Genomic DNA, 24209 nt, shown 5'->3' on the forward strand with positions numbered 1-24209 from the left:
TTCTCCAAGATAGATCATATACTGGGTCACAAAACAGCCCTTCATAAGTTTACAAGAATTGAAATCATACCATGCATACTTTCAGACCACAATGCTATGAAGCTTGAAATCAACCACAGAAAAAAGTCTGGAAAACCTCCCAAAGCATGGAGGTTAAAGAACACCCTACTAACGAATGAGTGGGTCAACCAGGCAATTAGAGAAGAAATTAAAAACTATATGGAAACAAACGAAAATGAAAATACAACAATCCAAACGCTTTGGGATGCAGCAAAGGCAGTCCTGAGAGGAAAATACATTGCAATCCAGGCCTATCTCAAGAAACAAGAAAAATCCCAAATACAAAATCTAACAGCACACCTAAAGGAACTAGAAGCAGAACAGCAAAGGCAGCCTAAACCCAGCAGAAGAAGAGAAATAATAAAGATCAGAGCAGAAATAAACAATATAGAATCTAAAAAAACTGTAGAGCAGATCAACGAAGCCAAGAGTTGGTTTTTTGAAAAAATAAACAAAATGGACAAACCTCTAGCCAGGCTTCTCAAAAAGAAACGGGAGATGACCCAAATAGATAAAATCATGAATGAAAATGGAATTATTACAACCAATCCCTCAGAGATACAAACAATTATCAGGGAATACTATGAAAAATTATATGCCAACAAATTGGACAACCTGGAAGAAATGGACAAATTCCTGAACACCCACACTCTTCCAAAACTCAATCAGGAGGAAATAGAAAGCTTGAACAGACCCATCACCAACGAAGAAATTGAATCGGTTATCAAAAATCTCCCAACAAATAAGAGTCTAGGACCAGATGGCTTCCCAGGGGAGTTCTACCAGACGTTTAAAGCAGAGATAATACCTATCCTTCTCAAGCTATTCCAAGAAATAGAAAGGGAAGGAAAACTTCCAGACTCATTCTATGAAGCCAGTATTACTTTGATTCCTAAACCAGACAGAGACCCAGTAAAAAAAGAGAATTTCAGGCCAATATCCCTGATGAATATGGATGCCACAATTCTCAATAAGATACTAGCAAATCGAATTCAACGGCATATAAAAAGAATTATTCACCATGATCAAGTGGGATTCATTCCTGGGATGCAGGGCTGGTTCAACATTCGCAAATCAATCAACGTGATACATCACATTAACAAAAAAAAAGAGAAAAACCATATGATCCTGTCAATCGATGCAGAAAAGGCCTTTGACAAAATCCAGCACCCTTTCTTCATAAAAACCCTTGAGAAAGTCGGGATAGAAGGAACATACTTAAAGATCATAAAAGCCATTTATGAAAAGCCCACAGCTAACATCATCCTCAACAGGAAAAACTGAGAGCTTTTTCCCTGAGATCAGGAACACGACAGGGATGCCCACTCTCACCGCTGTTGTTTAACATAGTGCTGGAAGTTCTAGCATCAGCAATCAGACAACAAAAGGAAATCAAAGGCATCAAAATTGGCAAAGATGAAGTCAAGCTTTCGCTTTTTGCAGATGACATGCTATTATACATGGAAAATCCGATAGACTCCACCAAAAGTCTGCTAGAACTGATCCATGAATTCAGCAAAGTTGCAGGATACAAAATCAATGTACAGAAATCAGTTGCATTCTTATACACTAACAATGAAGCAACAGAAAGACAAATAAAGAAACTGATCCCATTCACAATTGCACCAAGAAGCATAAAATACCTAGGAATAAATCTAACCAAAGATGTAAAGGATCTGTATGCTGAAAACTATAGAAAGCTTATGAAGATAATTGAAGAAGATTTAAAGAAATGGAAAGACATTCCCTGCTCATGGCTTGGAAGAATAAATATTGTCAAAATGTCAATACTACCCAAAGCTATCTACACATTCAATGCAATCCCAATCAAAATTGCACCAGCATTCTTCTTGAAACTAGAACAAGCAATCCTAAAATTCATATGGAACCACAAAAGGCCCCGAATAGCCAAAGTAATTTTGAAGAAGAAGACCAACGCAGGAGGCATCACAATCCCAGACTTTAGCCTCTACTACAAAGCTGTCATCATCAAGACAGCATGGTATAGGCACAAAAACAGACACAGAGACCAATGGAATAGAATAGAAACCCCAGAACTAGACCCACAAACGTATGGCCAACTCATCTTTGACAAAGCAGGAAAGAACATCCAGTGGAAAAAAGACAGTCTCTTTAACAAATGGTGCTGGGAGAACTGGACAGCAACATGCAGAAGGTTGAAACTAGACCACTTTCTCACACCATTCACAAAAATAAACTCAAAATGGATAAAGGACCTGAATGTGAGACAGGAAACCATCAAAACCCTAGAGGAGAAAGCAGGAAAAGACCTCTCTGACCTCAGCCGTAGCAATCTCTTACTCGACACATCCCCAAAGGCAAGGGAATTAAAAGCAAAAGTGAATTACTGGGACCTTATGAAGATAAAAAGCTTCTGCACAGCAAAGGAAACAACCAACAAAACTAAAAGGCAACCAACGGAATGGGAAAAGATATTTGCAAATGACATATCGGACAAAGGGCTAGTATCCAAAATCTATAAAGAGCTCACCAAACTCCACACCCGAAAAGCAAATAACCCAGTGAAGAAATGGGCAGAAAACATGAATAGACACTTCTCTAAAGAAGACATCCGGATGGCCAACAGGCACATGAAAAGATGTTCAGCGTCGCTCCTTATCAGGGAAATACAAATCAAAACCACACTCAGATATCACCTCACGCCAGTCAGAGTGGCCAAAATGAACCAATCAGGAGACTATAGATGCTGGAGAGGATGTGGAGAAACGGGAACCCTCTTGCACTGTTGGTGGGAATGCAAATTGGTGCAGCCGCTCTGGAAAGCAGTGTGGAGGTTCCTCAAAAAATTAAAAATAGACCTACCCTATGACCCAGCAATAGCACTGCTAGGAATTTATCCAAGGGACACAGGAGTACTGATGCATAGGGGCACTTGTACCCCAATGTTCATAGCAGCACTCTCAACAATAGCCAAATTATGGAAAGAGCCTAAATGTCCATCAACTGATGAATGGATAAAGAAATTGTGGTTTATATACACTATGGAATACTACGTGGCAATGAGAAAAAATGAAATATGGCCCTTTGTAGCAACGTGGATGGAACTGGAGAGTGTGATGCTAAGTGAAATAAGCCATACAGAGAAAGACAGATACCATATGGTTTCACTCTTATGTGGATCCTGAGAAACTTAACAGGAACCCATGGGGGAGGGGAAGGAAAAAAAAAAAAGAGGTTAGAGTGGGAGAGAGCCAAAGCATAAGAGACTGTTGAGAACTGAGAGCAAACTGAGGGTTGATGGGGGGTGGGAGGGAGGAGAGGGTGGGTGATGGGTATTGAGGAGGGCACCTTTTGGGATGAGCACTGGGTGTTGTATGGAAACCAATTTGACAATAAATTTCATATATAAATAAAAAAACATAAAGTAAAGATTATCAGGGGTGCCTAGGTGGCTCAGTCGGTTAGGCGTCCGACTTCGGCTCAGGTCATGATCTCGCGGTATGTGGGTTCGAGCCCCGCGTCGGGCTCTGTGCTGACAGCTCAGAGCCTGGAGCCTGTTTCAGATTCTATGTCTCCCTCTTCCTCTGACCCTCCCCTGTTCATGCTCTCTCTCTGTCTCAAAAATAAATAAATGTTAAAAAAAAATTTTTTTTTAAATAAAAATAAAAAAAAAGTAAAGATTATCAGACAGGATAAGAAAGGCAACTATAAACTCCTCACAATACACCACTTTAAATATAAGGGCATTAGAAAGGTTGAAAAAAATTATATCAATAAAAGCACAAATAGTTACTAACCAAAAGAAAATTAATGTACCTATATCAATATAAAAAGAAAGCATAAGACATTTTACTAGAGATGATGATTAAAAATTCAATTAAAGAGTAAGATATAACAATTCTACTTTGTCCAATAACAAAGATCAAAGCACACAAAGCAAATAATTGGCAGAATTTTTAAAAAGAAGTAGATGCTTTCTCACTCACCATTGAATATTTTAACACTCTTCTCTCTGTGGATTCTCACTGATAGAATCCAATAGACAAAAATATCATAAAGATATAGAAAGATTTGACCAACATGTTTTTTTTAATGTTTATTTTTGTGAGATAGACAGACAGAGCACAAACAGGGGAGGGACAGAGAGAGAGAGAGAGAGAGAGAGAGAGAGAGAGAGATGGAGACACAGAATCTGAAGCAGGCTTCAGGCTCCAAGCTGTCAGTACAGAGCCCAATGCAGAGCTTGAACTCATGAGCTGTGAGATCATGACCTGAGCCTCAGTCAGAAGGTTAACCGATGGAGCTGCCCAGGAGTCCCTTGACCAACATGATTAATTAAGACAGAAAAAAAATTAAGATTACACGTAACAACAGCAAAACCATTCTCTTTTATGATACATGAAACACTGACCACAATGGACCATGTGAAAGAAATTTCACAAAGAAATTTCTTCAAAACACAAAAGAATTTAAATTGTATAGAAAAGTCTTGGACTACATAATAGTGACTTAAAAATAAACAACAAAAATGTTAATTGGAAAATCACCAAACGTTTGAAAATTAAGTAACACATTTCTAAATAATTCATGTGCAATGAAGACCTCATAGTGGAATTAAAAAGTATTTTCAGCTGGATGATAATAAAAATATGAGAACTTGTGGGTGCAATTAAAGCAGGAGTCAGAAAAAATTTTCTAGTTCTGAATTCACAATTTAGAAATAAAGTTTGGAAACCTAAGTTTTTATACCAACTAGGAAAAAGAGGGGTATATTATATCTGAAGACAATAACACAAATGACAGCAGAATTATTTTTTAAATATTTCTTTGTAAGTTTAACAAAATTGACAAACCCCTAGGAAGATTGATTTTGAAAATCATGGACAAAAACACAAATTAATTGTATTTAGAACTCAAAAGGAGGACAAAAATATAAGTTCTACAGATGTTAAAAAGTAATATAGGGCTAGTGGCACCTGAGTGGCTCAGTCAGTTAAGTGTCCAACTTCAATTCAGGTCATGATCTACCCATTCGTGAGTTTAAGCCCCATGTCGACCCTCTGTGCTGACAGCTCAGAGCCTGGAGACTGCTTCAAATTCTCTCCCTCTCTCTCTGCCCTTCCCCTGCTTGCACCCTATCTCTCTCTAAAAAATAAATAAACACTATTTTTTTTAATAATATGGGGCTTTTATAAATAATTTTTAATTTTAAAAATTAGATAAAATACACAAATTCCTACAAAAACACAACTTATCAAAAGTGACATAAGTAGAAAATTTAAAAACCAAATTGTTCTCTAGTAGATCTATAATTAAAAGCTAAACACAAAGAAAACTCCAGGCCCAGTTTGTTTTGCTGAATAATGTTTCCAAATAATAAAGGAAGAAACAATACTAAATTTAAACACACATGGCCAGAGAATAGAAAAAGAATACTTCTCACCATTTTTATTAGGCCAGCACAGCCTTGACATTAAAAGCAAACAATAAAATTGCAAAAATAAATACATAAATATATACAGAAAAGAAGGAAGGGAGGAATAAAGGAGGAAGGAAGGAAGGGAAGGAAGGAAGGAAAGAAGGAAGGGAGGAAGGGAGGAAGGAAGGGAGGGAGGGAGGGAGGAAGGAAGGGAGGGAGGGAGGAAGGAAGGGAGAGAGGGAAAGACACATCTACATTTTTCAATTTTTACTACAAAATATTGCTAAGAAAAGTTAAAGAATACCTAAAAATTGAGACCTTTACCATCTTAATGAATTGGTAGACTCAATATTTTTAAGATATCACTTCTCCCCAGATTGGTCTAAAGATTCAATGGTTTCTTAGGAAATTCTTCATTTTAGTAATTGTCAAGACTATTCCAAACTGTATGTGGAAATACAAAGGACTTGGAACAACCATGACAATCTTGAGGAAGGAGAACAAAGTTGGAAGTTTTACTCAAACAAGTTTGCTGAATGTCTACGAAGCTTATTGAAAACATGACATGGCACAAGGATATATCCATACACCAGTGGGACAGAAGAGAGAGGCAGAAACAGCCATTTCTAGATGGTCATATCAGATTTATGACCACGTGCAGCTACAATTCTGTAAGAAAAGAATGGTATTTTTAAATAGGAAGGTCAGTTAGATATCCATACAGGAGAAAAAATGAACTCTGATTCCTACCCAAACCATACACATAAATAAATTAGAGGTGGATTATAGACTTATTACACAAAAGATTAAATCATGAATCTTCTGGAAGAAAACATAAGCTAATACTTCTCCACTTTCAAGTAGGCAATGGTTTTTTAAATAGAAAACAATTTAATAAGTGGAAGTTGGTGAGTTGCACTTTATTAAGAATAAAAACCTCTATTCAGAAAAAGATTACATTAAGAAGTAAAGAAGAAAATGACTGAGTGGAAGAAGATACCCAACAAAAGACATGTGTCTGTTATGTGTATGTAACTTCCACTGATAATAGGATAAAGATTGGCAACTAAATTGAAAATGTGCAAAATACTTTGAACATGCACTTCATAAAAGAGAATACCCAAATTAAAAAATATATATTTATATATATATATATTTATATACGTATATATGTATATTTATATATGTATATTTATATACGTATATAAAGATGTATATATATATGTCATGTCTGGGTGGCTCAGTCTGTTGAGCATCCAACTCTTGATTTCTGCTCAGGTCATGATCACAAGGTCATGGGATCAGCCCTGTGTTGGGCTCCATGCTGAGTGTGGAGTCTGCTTGAAATTCCCTCTCTTCCTTCCTCTCTCTCTCTCTACCCCCCATCCCCCACCCCTCTCCCCCACTCACATGTTCTTTCTCTCTAAAAGTAAAAAAAAAAAAAATTAGGGGTGCTTGGGTGGTTCAGCTGGTTAAGCGTCTGACTTTTGGTTTTGGCTCAGGTCATGAACTCACTGTTTCATGAGTTCAAGTCCCATGTCAGGCTCCCTTTTGACAGTACAGAGCCTGCTTGGGATTCTGTCTCCCACTTTCTCTGCCCCTTCCCCACTCAGCCTGTTTTTGTCTCTCTCAAATAAATAAAGTTGAGAAAAATTAAATTAAATTAAATTAAAAATTATATATATATATATATATATATATATATATGTATATATATATGAAAAGGTGTTTAAAATCAGTACTCATCAGGAAAATACAAATTGAAACCAAAATAAGATACCATGATGCTCATATCAGAATGGCTTAAATTAAAAGACTGACAATCTCAAGTGTTGAAAAGAATGTGGAATAACTGGCACTCCCATACATTTAGCTGGTAAAAGTGTAAATTAACGCAATTACTTTGGAGAAACTGTTTGACAGACCCTAGTAAGGATATCTATCTATCTATCTATCTGTCATCTAATCTATCTACCTAACATCATCATCTATTTACCTATCATCTAACCTTTTACCTAGTAAGCTAGTTACCCAGTTACACTCCTAGATGTATATCCAATGAATACTTGTGCCCACCAAAAGATATGTACTGGAATCTTTATAACAATGATGTTTTTAATCACTAAAAGCTGGGAGCAAAACATAAAACATCCATCACAGTTGAATGGACCAAAAAAATGTGATACATTTAATACAGTGGAATACAATAAAAGATGAGAAATAACAAATTACTTCTACTAGGCACAAAATGGATAAACCTCACTGATATAATGTAGACTGAAAGAATATAGACACGAGAGATTCGATGCTGTAGGATTCCATTTGTATAAAGTTTCAAAACCAAGCATAGCTAATCTGTGGTGACAGAGATAAGAACCACAGTTACATCTGGATCAGCCAGGTGCTGGATATGTTCTATGTTGTGACCTACAGAGTGGGTGCAGGCATACACATGTGTAAAAAATCACCACTCTATGCTTCTAAGTTAGGTTCACTTTTTTATGTTTGAGTCATACATCAGAAACTAAAATCCTAACAACCGACTGATATCTTGCAAATCTATTCACTCTCATGTCTTTTCTTGGTTTTGTCAAAAGGCAATGCTAAAGCCAAACCCTTACTGATTGAACCAGTAAAGATACAATGAGCTACTTTTAGAAGGAGACAGTTTATTACAGAAAGAGAGAGCAGCCAAAGGTGCTAGTTTCCTGTAATCCTTGTCCAACACACCACACAGGCCAGTACTGAAACAAAATGGGCTGATGCCAACACCATGAGTAATGGGATACTCCATTGCTGAGGAGCCAAATTTAGACTACAGCTAAGTAGGTTTGTATTCTGGAGGTCTATTCTGAGGGGGGCAAGACAGGAAGACTCCTACCTTGACGGAACCCTGGAGGTGATGGGGAATTATCTCATGACAGCCTCCAGGGGAAGACAGGGAGGTGAATGGGAGATGGGAACTTGATATGGACTCAGAGCAGCCCCCCACAGGCCTTCCATCCTCTCTCGTTTTCAGAAGATTATGAGGTTTCCTGACAAGAATCAGATTAGGTATAGCTTTGCCTACCTGTGTATTGGACTTTCTACCTGAAACATCTTACAGGTATAGGTGACTCTATGGGCTCCTCAAATTCAATGTTTTCAGTACTATGTTGACCTCGAATGCTCCAAAGCCTCACCTGCCAAATACAGAGTGTGAGGTCTGAAGCTCAACACCTATGTCTCCATTCAAACCACTCTTATTCCAGTGTTTGTTATATGTGTGAATGGCTCCAGCACCTTCTCAGTTGTGATAATAAGGAACTTGAGTCATCTTTTTCATTTGTGTATCCAAGTTGGTTGTATCTAAACAACCAAGTTCTTTGGAATTTTACTTCTTAAATACCTGTTTATGCATCCAATTCTCTTCCATTCCATCTCTACCACACAGCTCCCTATCACATTTCTTTCTTTTTATTTTTTAATTTTTAAATTTTTTAATGTTTATTTATTTTTGAGAGAGAGAGAGAGACAGAGTGCAAGTAGGGGAGGGGCAGAGAGCAAGAGGGAGACACAGAATCTGAAGCAGGCTCCAGGCTCTGAGCTGTCAGCACAGATCCTGACATGGGCTTGAACTCACAAACCGAGATCATGACCTAAGCTGAAGTCGGACATTTAACCGACTGAGCCACCTATGTGCCCCTACCACATTCCTTTCTAACAGGAATTTGCGAAAGCTACCTCTTTTAACTGGAACCACCTTCCCTCTTAGACATGACTCTTTCAGATTCTCAGCCCACTCATTTCTTCATGGAAGCCTTCCTGTAATGTCCCAGATGAAGCCAATTTTTCCAATTACAGAGTTTCATATATATATATATATATATATATATATATATATATATATAAAATTATATTCTGTCATAAAACTGTATACCCTTTGTATCTCTTACCACACATTCAGTTTTATATTCTCTTGTGTTATATTTGATCAGGCTACAGATTTCATAAAGGTACAGAATGTGAAGGTACAGATGTCTTTTTCACCTATTACATTCCCAGCAATGAGCATTGTGCTTAGTACAGAGTAGGTACTTGATGTATAATTACTGAATGGGTAAATGAATAGTAATTACAATTGTGTGTAATCAGCTGCATAACGTCTACCTATCTCTAAAGGGCAAGAAGCGCCGGTCTTTTTCACCAATGCATCCTTAGGGCAGAATCCTAAGCAAACAGTCCTTAGTATATCTGTGCTGAATGAATGAATAAAAGTAAATGATAAGTACCTGGAAACTGTTGAAAAGGTAAAAAGATAGTCCAGGAAGTAGACTTAGGTTGAGATGCGGCTTTGGCATTTAGTAACAAAAGCCCACAGCACTTCCCTGGCAGGAACCCACCTGCACTTTACCAGGGCATTTAGTTTATCAGTCCAAAGTAGAGTAAATTCATCATTTAGGCACCATGGCAAAGTGAAGAAGACATACATCCAGGAAGGGCAGAGATCTCTTCATTCTGCCCTCCAATTACACACCTTTCAGGTAGCCGCAATAAGGTCAGTACAGATTGGAGGAAGGCTGGCACAGATAGCACTGTGGCCCCTCTCTATACATTTGGAACCAGTTCAGCTGAACATGGAAACTAAGCTGGAAGGGAAAAATAAAGGGGAAAGATTTGAGAAAGGTTAAAGCAAACATTGATTAGAAAGGGAGTTCTCGGGGAATGTGCAAAAGGCAACTCCATCTGCTATGTCTGGTTAATGTGGGGGAATAGGTTTTAAGATCTAATTGTATATGAATCTCTGTTTTGTTTTTTTAATGTGTTTTGTTGTTATTGTTATTGTTTTTGTTTTTGTTATTAGCAGAAGAACGATTCCCTTGTTTTAGATATAAGGAAATGAAGCTAGTCCTTCAGAAATAAGACAGTATTCTCAAGGTTTTTGTTGTCTTGTAAATACATATACCCATTTTGGGTAGCTATAATCTCCCCCACTCTTTGCTCAAATCTGATAGATCTTTCTAGAAGGTTGTCTCTTTGGGTGACTATTTCACACATTTTGTGTGTTGGGGTGTTTTTAGTCTTCTTGAATAGTATATTATAAATATTAATTTTCCTTTTCTCTCCTTTAGTACAGTCCAGGCTTTTTTCAGCTGTATAAAGGGAAGCCAAAAGAAAGGTTCTGTGAGTGAAGCTGTGCTACAGAGTGTGTGATAATAGAAGAAAGATACAACTCCCAGAGGAAGGTGAAATTTTGAGAGACAGGGCTATTTGATGAACCACTCTCCACCGCTTCCCAACTTGTGATTTTCCCTCCAAATATCTATGTTTTAATATGCTTATGTTATGAATAGAAGCATATGACATATGTTATGAATAGAAGCATAGACTTCTTAAAATTTAAGTTTTTTGGGTGTTGTTAGCCAGCCACCAGGAGAAACAAACTGGGGAAATAATGACACAAAAGTACAAATAAGGGGACAATCCAGGGTTTTCACAGAGTCCTCATATGGTCTGTATGGTTCCTACCTCTCTTTTGCTCTCTTTTTATTTCTGAGGACTAACCATCCTGAATCTTCCCCTTTTCCAATTTAAAAGAGAGAATCATGCACCCTCCTTCATCCTTGGCTGTCAAGGTGGCAATTTTCCTTTTTGTTTCCTGGGATCTGATTAATACACACCAGGATGATCCTCTTTGGGATTTCTTCACATTACTTTAGGCATTACCATCCATTATTACCTCCATTAAGTGAGTTTATCAAATCAGTTTTGGTCTCCTAATGGGCTGGAACTCTGGTCAGCTTTTATAGAAACGTAAGAACTTAAAGGGGTAATATAGGTAGTTTCTCAAACCAAGGGAAAGACCCATAATACATCTACCTGATAATTTTTGAGGGATTATGTATGAAATAAGATGGAGGCACTAAGTATGAGGTGTCATCTTGTAAATTCTCTTTAAATCCTGTTAATTAATCAAAAAGAAATACTCATTTTTGCTCTGGAGAGTCCTTAGCATCTGTGTAAGCTATGTTAATCTCCCATTTAAACAAAGAAAACTGTCTTAGGCTCAGGGCAGACTACAGTATTATCAATAGTCTTTCATTTTTCATATTTATTATGTTGTTACCACGTATTAGTGGTCAGTGGTATCAGTTTTTTACTTACTCATTTAAATGAAGTAGGATATCTACTTTGTGCCATGGATACCTTTTTAAGAAATTTCAATTTTTTCTCAAGGTATGGGGAAGCCACTGTGAGATTTTACACAGAGGAATAAATGTGGCCAGATATCTTGCAAAATGACTCTAGCTTCCTCTCTTTGAACTTTTCATTAAAAAAAAAAAAAAACAAACAAATCTATCGAAGTACTCTGAAATGTTTGAGAACCAAAACAACAAAAATCTCTTCTCTCCACCCTTCTGCTACTCTCCAATAAAGCACTATTTTCTATCTTCTACTTTCTGTTCTGAGAGAGTGTGCCAAGAAAGATTGCCCAAACTTAATGAAAAAAATCATAGTTGCTTGAGCGCAACTTCAGACTACCTTAATGCTCTCTATCTTCAGCCTTTGCAAAGCTGACTCAGATTGTGTCATTGCATGGCTGGCATAGTCCTCTGCGACAGCTGGTGCAGGGCTAACTCTTCTCTTTCAATAAATGAGGCGGAGCCAGGGCTCAACCTGATGTATTTTGATTTGGGTTGCTCTTCCCTTACACTACAGGGCCATTAAAGATAAATGTACCATCATCCACCTGGGGCTCTCTGAGCTCTGTGGCTTTCCTTCTTCATGATGGGTCTTCCATGGTGTCACATACCTGGGATCTCACACCCGTTTGGTAACTTTCTCTAGCAGCGTCCCTTAATGACGTCCTTTACCCTTCCCTTCCTTTTCCACATCTCAGAACAACCATTAAAAGATGACTTTCAGGGGCGCCTGGGTGGTTCAGTTGGTTGAGTCCGACTCGATTTAGATTCAGGTCATGATCTCACAGTTGGTGAGTTCGAGCCCCACATTGGGCTCTGCGCTGACAGTGTGGATCCTGCTTGGGATTCTCTCCCCCTTTCTCTGTTCCTCTCCTACTTGTGCGCTCTCTCTCAAAATAAACAAATTAATTAAAAAAAAAAGAATGACTTTCATTTCACTTTTATACTTCAAATGATTTTTGACAGTGATTCTTCCTCCCCTTTCCGGTCTAAATGTGATTATAAATAGATCTGCTTTGGTTAAGGGGTGCTTTTCTCTCAGCATCTTTAGATTTCATTACAGATCTAGCATGTAGGGTGGATGCTCTTTGCTAATTTTTTCCCCTTTCTTTTCCTTCCTCTGAGAAGCACATTATTACTATACTAAATGCCTTGAGCAAAACTTAATTCATTCCACGGATTCACATCTGTAAAACAAGCACTGATGGGGAGAGCTGTTTGAAATGAAATAAGAGCTGAAGCTTACACTGTTAAAAAAAGAAGAAGAAAAAGAAATGGGCTGACATCCCTCTCTCAGTGTGAAAGGATTAAGACGGTTTTAATTATCTCACCTGGCTTTGGTTATTTCATTTATTCTCACTCCCTATTGTTTCCTTTATATACCTAATATGATAGCATAAGGTCTGGTGTTATCATCTGGATTTCTCCCTTTAGGAAAGTTGAAGAGCCTCAGGTTAAAAAGTAAAAATCACAGTTCAAAATGTGCATAAATGTGTGATGACAAGAGCAGAGACTTAAGTTCCTATGCCCAGTCATGTACGAATGCCAATAATAACTGAAGACTCAGGACTGAATATCTCACACTTCTTTTGAATAAAGCAAATGGGTTTCTAATGTGATCTGGATGTGAAAAGATGTAGTTATTGAAGTATTGGTGTGATCTTACGGAATGTAATCTCTGATCCAGCCTCCAGGCCAGGCCAGTTGTATACATACAAAGGCAGGGTGTTTAGGGCTTGACAGTTTCTTTTGATGACAAAAATATATACATGCACCAACACAAAGGAATTATTACTCTTGGCCTTTATTTTAAGATGATGGCTGGCATCAGTTTAATATTTCCTGTTTTCCCTTATCAAGAACTCTGTTTGACCTGACTGGGAGCAGGGAAAGGAATTTTCCATAGGTCTTTTTTTTCTCTTAACACCTGAAAATTACCCTCTGATAAAGACTTGACAGCAGCCTTGAGCATGGACTATATTAAGGGAGAATTTGAAGAAGAGAGTGAATAATATATTGCAAAGTAGAGCCAATCCAGGGAACCAGAAATTATTATTGCAAACACTGGGGGTGGAGGAGCAAGGTGATACAGGGGAATGGAGGCACATTGCATGGGCCCTGGGTCCTGGGCCCTGGCAGTCAAGAAGAGCAGCCTTTTCCCAGCGCTTAGGAGGTGAGAACACAGCCAGCATGGAGCCATGCAGAGGGGCCCAGGGAGGAGCCCAGGATGGACAGGTCCTGCTGTCCTGCTCTTAATTGCTTCTGTTGGGTGGGGGTCTCTTGTCTGCTACTTCTGTTCAGGATCTATAAGCACAGAGAAAGGGTAATGGGCAGAAAGTGATAAGTGTATCAGCCTCTGATAGGACTAAACTGGACAGGCAGTGATGGGCATCTAACCCTTATCCTGGCTCCAGAGATCCAAGAGCAACCCCCAAACAGGATGACATTCTGGAGGGGTAGGCCACGTGGATCATGGCTGAGACACAGTTTCAAAGGTCTGGGCATGCAGAGCATCCTACCTGGCCAATCAAGTGATTAGTGGTTGAAACTAGGACCTCTCCACCCCAGCTGTCCCAGGGTCCCCCACACCATCAGGGAGCACTCAGAGGACTTCAGACAATCTCTCCTCCCTTTCGAAACAGCAAAGGAAAATCAAAGACATTATTTTCAACCTGATTCTTATAACTGAATGCCCCACTGATCAGGATAAGCGAGGGACAAACACATTAGTGCCCACATAAAATGGCTTTTGGAAAAGTAAGATCTGATCCACTGAGCCGAACGATCATTACAAGTTGTAACCAGTAAAACCAAATTTCACAGCGAATGGGACACTTGCTATCCTCGCCTCACTCAGGGAAACTGAGACATGGTGTGGAAGGAAGAAAAAATTTCTACCATGCAGAAGTGCTCCATGTTTTTCTGTGCAGCCTCAAGGACAGTTTGATTTTGTTTTTCCAGGCATTGTTCATCCTATTAGTCAGGATGAGCCAATTTGAACCTGTTGGTGGAATCTGAGCTGTAACTTTGACTTCCATCTAAGGTCAGGGCTATTCAGGTTTGGCTTGACTGCTGAGAGCAGGTCTGGGTTTGTCCCTTTTATCAAGGTGAACACAGGTAAGCACTGTGAATCAATAAAATGCAGATCAAGGGAGTGGTCATGATCATATTACCCTTCTAGAGGGTGTCAATTGACAGCAATTTCAGTTCTACTAAATCCCAATGCTGAGCATCTAAAGAACTCCATGGGCTTTGTCCAGAAGAAAGGAATCAGAGGTGGTTAATGAGCTGTTGCCGGAAAGAAAGGAACTTGTCTTTATAAGACTATGTTATGCAATTTAAGGATTTTTTTAAGCATTATTTCTCTCCAACTCTTTTATAAATTACAAAAATTTTCAACTGGAGCAAAAAGAACCTCCCTGTTTTTCAGTAGAGTCTCCTTGGCTTTGATTTCTAAGTGTTGACCTCTGGGATAAAAATTAGAGCATCCACAGTGCCGTGGCCAGCAGACAAGCTTGCCACATCCTGCATGAGCAGGGTTAGATGCTCACCTCCTGCCCTGGCTGAACTGGAACAAAAAGCAAACAAGAAAGAAAACATTGTGGCTGATAGTATGCTCCACCTCTGAGTGTGCCTCTCAGGAAAGAAGCTCCCACCACTGGCTATAGTGGCCATCAGCCCATCTTTGACAGCTCTAGTCATTAGAAAGTTTTTCTTTCTGTTAAGCCCTCACCAGCTTTATTCTGCCTCCTACCTCTTCACAAAGGAGATATGAATTTTAAAATATCTTTGTCCTGGAGCAAAAAGCACTCTGCTATAAATACTGTATTTGCCAAATTCAGATAAAAGGTCGATGCGTATTCTTGAGTGGCAATTGAAACAAATGTGTCCCATATATGTGTGCTCACATGAACGTGGCTTGAGTCAATCTCAGCATTATACTAAGTTGAACCATATGAAATTTCTCACTTTGTAGATCACAAATGATTGGCAACTGGCCACTTTACATTGATTCAACCTGTAATGCAATGGTTAAGAATGTGGACTTCAGAGCTCCTTCTCCCATTTAGTAGCAGTGATCTTTGACAAGTTACTAACTACTCTGTACCTTAATTTTCTCATCTCAATGGTATTTATCTCATAATAATAATCTCATTTTCACAACACTTATGAAAAAAGAATGGGTTAATACACGTAAAGCATTTAGAAGAGTTCTTGGCATTAAGAGAAAATTATTCATTCTCTTTTCTCAGGATTTTGCTGGCTGTAATTAAATATCTTATCCTAGAAGGACAGAAGCTATGTGGGGTGGAGTGGATGGCTGCAAGAGGGACATTTGTCTAGGATATCCTGTTCAAAAAGCACTTCAATGTAAATTTCTGACATTATCTCCAAACAAAAGTAAACATACAGTCACACAGATACATGGACAAGATTTGCAAACTACTACTAATTCATAATAAGTTATTGGTTATTAACACTTAAATTAATCACAGTATTTACAGACTTGTTCTGGCATATCTTTATTTTTTGATATATTTGAACCTCATAAAAACAATTGACTCAATCTTGTCAGTCTCTGCAGAGAAGGTAACAGCTAAAAGCCACTGACTCCTGTATATTTCTCATGTGAAATGCAAAAGAATATTGCTTAAGGTATAAAACTAGCAGACTCTTCTCTTTTAGAGCTGTTGGCTTCCACAAAGAGGTTACATCTACTTCTGGCTCAATGACCTGTTCAAGTATTGGGGGAGGCTGTGGTCACTGGCAGCATTGAGTAGCCTGAATCACTGCTGATGCCAAGAAATGGAACCTTGAGCTCATTGCCAATGTTTTAAAAATCTTATTGAAAAAAAACCATCATATTTAGGAAAAATAATTAGAAGTCTCACAGTACCTCATATACTTAAATATTCTAAAATCTTACCATGCATTAAGACAGCTCAGTAAAGAACTGTTTATTAACACAGAATTTTAATGACTGTTCCCCCAAATTGCTTTACTGGATTGCCTGTATAATGGGTCTATATGAAAGACAGTTCAATTCAGACTCTTTGTTGAGTTTACTACAGTAATTTGTTCTTATTCCAAATGGTGTCCACTTTATGTAAAGAGGAAAATTCCTATTTGGTCTTGGAAACAAGACCAATAAATTTTGTAAATGAATGAATTTCCATCTTCAAGGTAGCAGTTAGGAGCCTTAAAACCAAATTTATGGTCCATTAAGTAAGTCAATTTTTCTTATCTTATTCCAGGTTCCATTTTATATTCCTGTCATTATTTTCTTTTCTTCTACTTTTTAAAATCAACCTTATTGAGGTATTATTTATATACACAAAACTGGCCAGTTTTAAGTATAAAATTCAGTGAGTTTTGACAAATGTGCAGAGCTGTGTAACGATCACCCTGATGGCATATAGAACATTAAAAGTTCCCTAGTTCTCTTTTTCAAGCAATCTCTATTCCCCAACCCCACTCTTTGAAAACACTGGTCAGCTACTATCATTTTGCTCTTTCTAGAATTTTGTATAAAAAGAATCATACAGTCTTTTGTATCTGGACTCTTTTACTTGGCATAATCTTTTTGAGATTTGTCTATGTTGTTGAGTATATCAGCAGTTCATTCCTTTCTATTGCTAAGTAGTATTTCCATTATGTGTATATACAAATATGCTAAAATATAAATTGATTCCAGTTTGTGGCCATTACAAATGAAGCTGCTACAAACACAATTTACATCTTTGTGTGAACATATATTTTCCATTATCTTATCAAATATATGAGTGGGATTATTGGGTCATATGTTAAGTGAATGTTTAACTGTATTAAGAAACTACCAACTTATTAAGTGCCTATGTTAAGTGCATGTTCAACTGTATTAAAAAATGATTGCATTTTACCAGCAATACATGAGTACTCCAGTGGTTTTGTTCTCTTGGTAACACATGGTATTGTGAGTCTTTTTCATTTCAGGCATTCTAGTGCATATGTATTAATATATTATTGTGGTTTTATTTTGTATTTTTCAATGGTTTTATGATATTAAGCATATTTTCATGTTATTTGTCATCTATATGTCTTTTTTATGAAGTGTCCAGTTGAAACTTTTGCACCCTCCCCCCTTTTAAAATTGGACTTATGCCTTCTTATTATTTTCTTTTATTTATTTATTTTGAGAGAGACAGAGATAGGGTGAGCATGGGAGGAGTAGACAAAGAGGGAGAATCTCAAGCAGGCTCTTCACTGTTGGCACAGAGCTTAATGCAGGGCTTGAATTCACAAAACTGTGAGATCATGACCTAAGCTGAAACCAAGAGTCAGACACTGAACCAACTGAGCCACATGGGCACCCCTGCCTAATTATTGAATTGTAAGAGCTCTTTATATGTTCTAAATATATTCCAGATATATTTTCCCCAATATATTTCTTGCCTTTTCATTTTCTTAGTAATGTATTCTCAAAAGTAAAAAGTCTTTAGTTTTGATGAAGTCTTATTTATTAAATATTTATTTTATATCTTCTGATTTTTATGTGCTCAGAAATCTTTGCCTAACCCAAGTTATATATATTGTCTCAGATTCTTTTCTAATAATTTTATATTTTTTGATTTTACATTTAGATCCATGGTCTATTTTGAGTTACTTTTGATCTGTGGTTTGATGTAGGAGTCCAGGTTTATTTTTTGCATATCAATATCCAAGTGTTCCAGCATCATTTATTAAAAGGAATATCCTTTCCACTTTATCTTTTCACCTTTAAAAAATATGCCATATAGGCATGCATTTACTTTTGGACTGTATACTGTTTCGTTGATTTATATGTACATATGGTTGCTGTAGCTTTACAGTAAGTCTTGAAATTAGGTTATGTGTTTCCTCCAGCTTTGTTCTTCCCCCCAAATTGTGTAGGTATTCTAAGTCCATTCTAAGTCCATGTACATTTTAGAATCACCTCATCAAAAAATACCAATAGGATTTTAATTGAAATTATATTAAATCTATATGGCAAATGGGAAAATGTGCCTCATGGACCTCCTATTACAGGGAGAATAATTGACCCAGGGCCCCAGATGCTGTCCTTTGAAATCCATTGTTTCATTTGGGCCAGAGGATGCCTCCCACAGGCAACTCCCTAATCAAGGACTGAGAGTGGGGGACATACCGAAGAAGACTCATTTCTGGGAGATGTGGAACTCCTCTTTTGGCCATTTTAAAGTCAAGGAATCCTTGTCATCTTTGCTGAGCTTGCTTAGACTGCACAACTCTAAGGGCAATCCACTCAACCTTTTCTCTCTCTCCTTCACTTGGTTTCACTCTTGCCTCGGAGTTTGACATATTTCCCAGGCTTTTCTAGCTCTCTCCCCAATCCTTTTCTCACAGGCTTCTTCCTCAATAAAACCCTTGCATTTTTTAACCCTATTTTAATGTCTGTTTCTCAGAAGGTCTGGATTAACACAAGTGGTACCAAGAGTGGTCTGGGAAAACAGACAGCAAGATGAAGGCAGAGAATTAGCTCAGCTACTCTTTGGCATAGAGCACACATGTCTGCTCCCTAGCATAAGATGCAGATCAGTTGCTAAATATTTCCCTGATGGTGACCCTGGAAAATGTCCCTATGGAGGCAAATGCTGTGTTAGGTATAACAATATAGCATTTGGAAGTAGGAGGACAGTGCCTACAAAGACAGCCCGATTGGTTGGTTGACACTAGGTGTATGGACTCCCTGAAAAGATTAATGAGAGACTGAGAGCTGTTAACATGCACTTAATAGCCAAGTGTGAGAACCATAGAGCTTCCAGTGGTAATGGTGGTAGTATATAAAGAGGTCCTTATTACCTATAGCTGAAGGGCAGGCATAACCAAAAGACAAAGCTAAGACTTAATTTTGAGAATGGTAGAGCTCCAAGACATTAAAGTACTTCTTTAACACAGAGAAACCTGGATGGATGTCCCTGATGATGTTGACTTTACAACACCCACAGCCCCACCCTCTGGGCATGTACCATGCACCGGGAGTCTACCTTTCCCCAATAAGGGCTGACACTTAAGCCAGGCTGGAAGATGCTGCAGAATCCTCCTCCCCACAAGGCATATGTGCCCCCCACCTTAGGAGCTGTCCCCATCTTCTTTCTTACTGCCAGATGAATAATTAGGGTTAAATACCAGAATAATGCTGCTGTGGTGAGGGTAGAGACTGATAGGGCAAGAAAGAGACTATACACCTAAAGAATGGAGGATTGGAGGGAAGATGGCGGCGTAGGAGGACGCTGGGCTCACCGCGCGTCCTGCTGATCACTTAGATTCCACCTACACCTGCCTAAATAACCCAGAAAACCGCCAGAGGATTAGCAGAACGGAGTCGCCGGAGCCAAGCGCAGACGAGAGGCCCACGGAAGAGGGTAGGAAGGGCGGCGAGGCGGTGCGCGCTCCACGGACTGGCGGGAGGGAGCCGGGGCGGAGGGGCGGCTCGCCGGCCAAGCAGAGCCCCCGAGTCTGGCTTGCAAAAAGCGGAGGGGCCTGACGGACTGTGTTCCGACAGCAAGCGCGACTTAGCGCCTGGGAGGTCATAAGTTAACAGCTCTGCTCAGAAAGCAGGAAGGCTGGAGGACAAAGGGAAGGAGAGCTGCTGAGCCCCCGGACGACAGAGCTCAGTTGGGTGGGGAACAAAGGCGCTCGCCAGCGCCATCTTCCCCGCCCATCCCCCAGCCAAAATCCCAAAGAGAACCAGTTCCTGCCAGGGAACTTGCTCCCTCCGCGCAAACACCCAACTCTGCGCTTCTGCGGAGCCAAACCTCCGGCAGCGGATCTGACTCCCTGCTGCTGCCACAGGGCCCCTCCTGAAGTGGATCACCTAAGGAGAAGCAAGCTAAGCCTGCCCCTCCTGCCCCTGTGCACCTTGCCTCCCCACCCCAGCTAAGACGCCAGATCCCCAGCATCACAAGCCTGGCAGTGTGCAACTAGCCCAGACAGGCCACTCCACCCCACAGTGAATCCCGCCCCTAGGAGAGGGGAAGAGAAGGCACGCACCAGTCTGACTGTGGCCCCAGCGGTGGGCTGGGGGCAGACATCAGGTCTGACTGTGGCTTCGCCCACCAACTCCAGTTATACACCACAGCACAGGGGAAGTGCCCTGCAGGTCCTCACCACGCCAGGGACTATCCAAAATGACCAAGCGGAAGAATTCCCCTCAGAAGAATCTCCAGGAAATAACAACAGCTAATGAACTGATCAAAAAGGATTTAAATAATATAACAGAAAGTGAATTTAGAATAATAGTCATAAAATTAATCGCTGGGCTTGAAAACAGTATAGCTGACAGCAGAGAATCTCTTGCTACAGAGATCAAGGGACTAAGGAACAGTCACGAGGAGCTGAAAAACGCTTTAAATGAAATGCATAACAAAATGGAAACCACCACAGCTCGGATTGAAGAGGCAGAGGAGAGAATAGGTGAACTAGAAGATAAAGTTATGGAAAAAGAGGAAGCTGAGAAAAAGAGAGATAAAAAAATCCAGGAGTATGAGGGGAAAATTAGAGAACTAAGTGATACACTAAAAAGAAATAATATATGCATAATTGGTATCCCAGAGGAGGAAGAGAGAGGGAAAGGTGCTGAAGGGGTACTTGAAGAAATAATAGCTGAGAACTTCCCTGAACTGGGGAAGGAAAAAGGCATTGAAATCCAAGAGGCACAGAGAACTCCCTTCAGACGTAACTTGAATCGATCTTCTGCACGACATATCATAGTGAAACTGGCAAAATACAAGGATAAAGAGAAAATTCTGAAAGCAGCAAGGGGTAAACGTGCCCTCACATATAAAGGGAGACCTATAAGACTCGTGACTGATCTCTCTTTTGAAACTTGGCAGGCCAGAAAGAGTTGGCACGAGATTTTCAGTTTGCTAGACAGAAAAAATATGCAGCCGAGAATCCTTTATCCAGCAAGCCTGTCATTTAGAATAGAAGGAGAGATAAAGGTCTTCCCAAACAAACAAAAACTGAAGGAATTTGTCACCACTAAACCAGCCCTACAAGAGATCCTAAGGGGGACCCTGTGAGAAAAATTATCAGAGACATCACTACAAGCATAAAACATACAGACATCACAATGACTCTAAACCCATATCTTTCTATAATAACACTGAATGTAAATGGATTAAATGTGCCAACCAAAAGACATAGGGTATCAGAATGGATAAAAAAACAAGACCCATCTATTTGCTGTCTACAAGAGACTCATTTTAGACCTGAGGACACCTTTAGATTGAGAGTGAGGGGATGGAGAACTATTTATCATGCTACTGGAAGCCAAAAGAAAGCTGGAGTAGCCATACTTCTATCAGACAAACTAGACTTTAAATTAAAGGCTGTAACAAGAGATGAAGAAGGACATTATATAATAGTGACAGGGTCTATCCATCAGGAAGAGCTAACAATTATAAATGTCTATGCGCCAAATACCGGAGCGCCCAAATATATAAAACAATTACTCATAAACACAAGCAACCTTATTGATAAGAATGTGGTCATTGCAGGGGACTTTAACACCCCACTTACAGAAATGGATAGATCATCTAGACACACGGTCAATAAAGAAACAAGGGCCCTGAATGAGACATTGGAACAGATGGACTTGACAGATATATTTAGAACTCTGCATCCCAAAGCAACAGAATATACTTTCTTCTCGAGTGCACATGGAACGTTCTCCAAGATAGATCATATACTGGGTCACAAAACAGCCCTTCATAAGTTTACAAGAATTGAAATCATACCATGCATACTTTCAGACCACAATGCTATGAAGCTTGAAATCAACCACAGAAAAAAGTCTGGAAAACCTCCCAAAGCATGGAGGTTAAAGAACACCCTACTAACGAATGAGTGGGTCAACCAGGCAATTCGAGAAGAAATTAAAAAATATATGGAAACAAACGAAAATGAAAATACAACAATCCAAACGCTTTGGGACGCAGCGAAGGCAGTCCTGAGAGGAAAATACATTGCAATTCAGGCCTATCTCAAGAATGAAGACAACTATCACCCAGTACTGTCAAGAGCAAGGAAAGTTCTCCTGGGATTATATTCTGAGGATATTTGATCGAGGAGGATAGAATGTAAAGCTGGATAAGCAATTATTCATTGATCTCGGGACATTTTCTCAGGATGTGGGATTTATCATCCTAATAAGAAAGACTCAGTGGATGGAACAAAGTCATTTCTGAGGTGGCTTTTAAAAGCCTGGAAGAAATGGTGGTCAAATCTTAGCAAAGTAGAAATGCCTGAGCTTCCCTGGCAGATGGTAGGGGCAAAAATAAAAAGCCTAAACATGACTATGTTCCAATAAAACTTTATTTACAAAAACAGGTGGTAGGCCAGAGGTAAATTTGGCTATATTTTGCTGACCATTGCCTTAGACAGCAGTCAACCAAGGCACTGCTTACTATCTATAATTTCCAAAGAAGAAAAAAGAATGGAAAAGTAAAAGCGTGAGAGCAATTACTGCAATAAAACTCACCATTTGTTGCTCAGTCCCCACACCTGAATGCATTTTCAGTTCTGGAACCATTTTACCTAAGAGGTAGCCAGGCCCAATAGGATCCTGTAACATCATAAAAGTATATTCTTTGACAGTCCCCTACTTCTTCCCCAAAGGGACCAATAGCCATTTATTCAGTTGACCATACACTGTGGAAAAAGGAAAACAACAGAAACTTTCAAGAACTAAGTCTGAGTTGACATTGATAACCAGAGACTCAAAATATAGCCCTCATTCAGTGTGGGGTCCTGAGGAAACCAGGTAAAAAATAAATGAGTCCTAGCTAAAGTCCAGCTTACAGTGGGCTCCTTGGATTCATGGATATACCTAATATCATTCCCTAGTTCCTGATGCACAATTAGAACTGATATACTTAACAGCTGGAATAACTCTAAATTGTATTCCTGGTCTGCAGAGTAAGATTTTTTTATAATGAAGAAGGCCAAATGGTCTTCTCTGATACTGTGGGTAGATGGTAGAGATTATGACCTAGAAGATGCAAAGGTGGCATTTCCTATCATATCTCAATTTCATTCACCAGTCTGGCTCTTGTAGAGACCAGATAGATTCTGGAGGATGATGTATATTAAGGACTTAACCAAGTATCAACCTATTGCAGCTACTATGTCAATTATGACATTACTAATAAAGCAGGTTAATAAGGCTGCAGATATGTGGCAGATTGCCATTGGTTTGGAAGATGTGTTCTTTCCATTCCAATTAGGAAAAGGGATCAGAAACTTTTTATGTTCATGTGAGAAGGGCAATAGCCATTTGCCATTTTCTTTCAGGGCTAAGTTAATCCACCTGTCCCCTACTGCCACTGCACCAGTGTACCTATTGCATAGAGCCTGCTCAAAGAGGCAGTGGATGTTCAAGGTCGTTTTGCAGATAGTTGGATCAGTATGTGAGTGCAAGCCAAAAATGAACAAGGGCTGCATTACGGCCACATTCTTGGGTGACTAAAAGCAGTAGGAAGGGGAAAATTTTCCAATGGGCAGAGCACTGAGTGGTGAACCTGACATTG

General features: G+C 39.2%; 1 long non-coding RNA gene across 1 annotated transcript in view; it reads right to left on the reverse strand.

Annotated features, from left to right (window-relative positions):
- Window positions 1-23229, reverse strand: part of LOC121014624 (uncharacterized) — a 30449-nt gene extending 7220 nt beyond the window's left edge. Inside the window, exon 1 of the long non-coding RNA XR_005783312.1 lies at window positions 23162-23229. This is a non-coding gene — a long non-coding RNA (uncharacterized LOC121014624). The remainder of the gene's footprint in view (window positions 1-23161) is intronic.
- Window positions 23230-24209: the final 980 nt, after the last annotated feature.

The sequence above is a fragment of the Herpailurus yagouaroundi genome, unplaced genomic scaffold (assembly GCF_014898765.1).
Source record: "Herpailurus yagouaroundi ecotype Mexico unplaced genomic scaffold, PumYag 203, whole genome shotgun sequence".
NCBI lineage: Eukaryota > Metazoa > Chordata > Mammalia > Carnivora > Felidae > Herpailurus > Herpailurus yagouaroundi.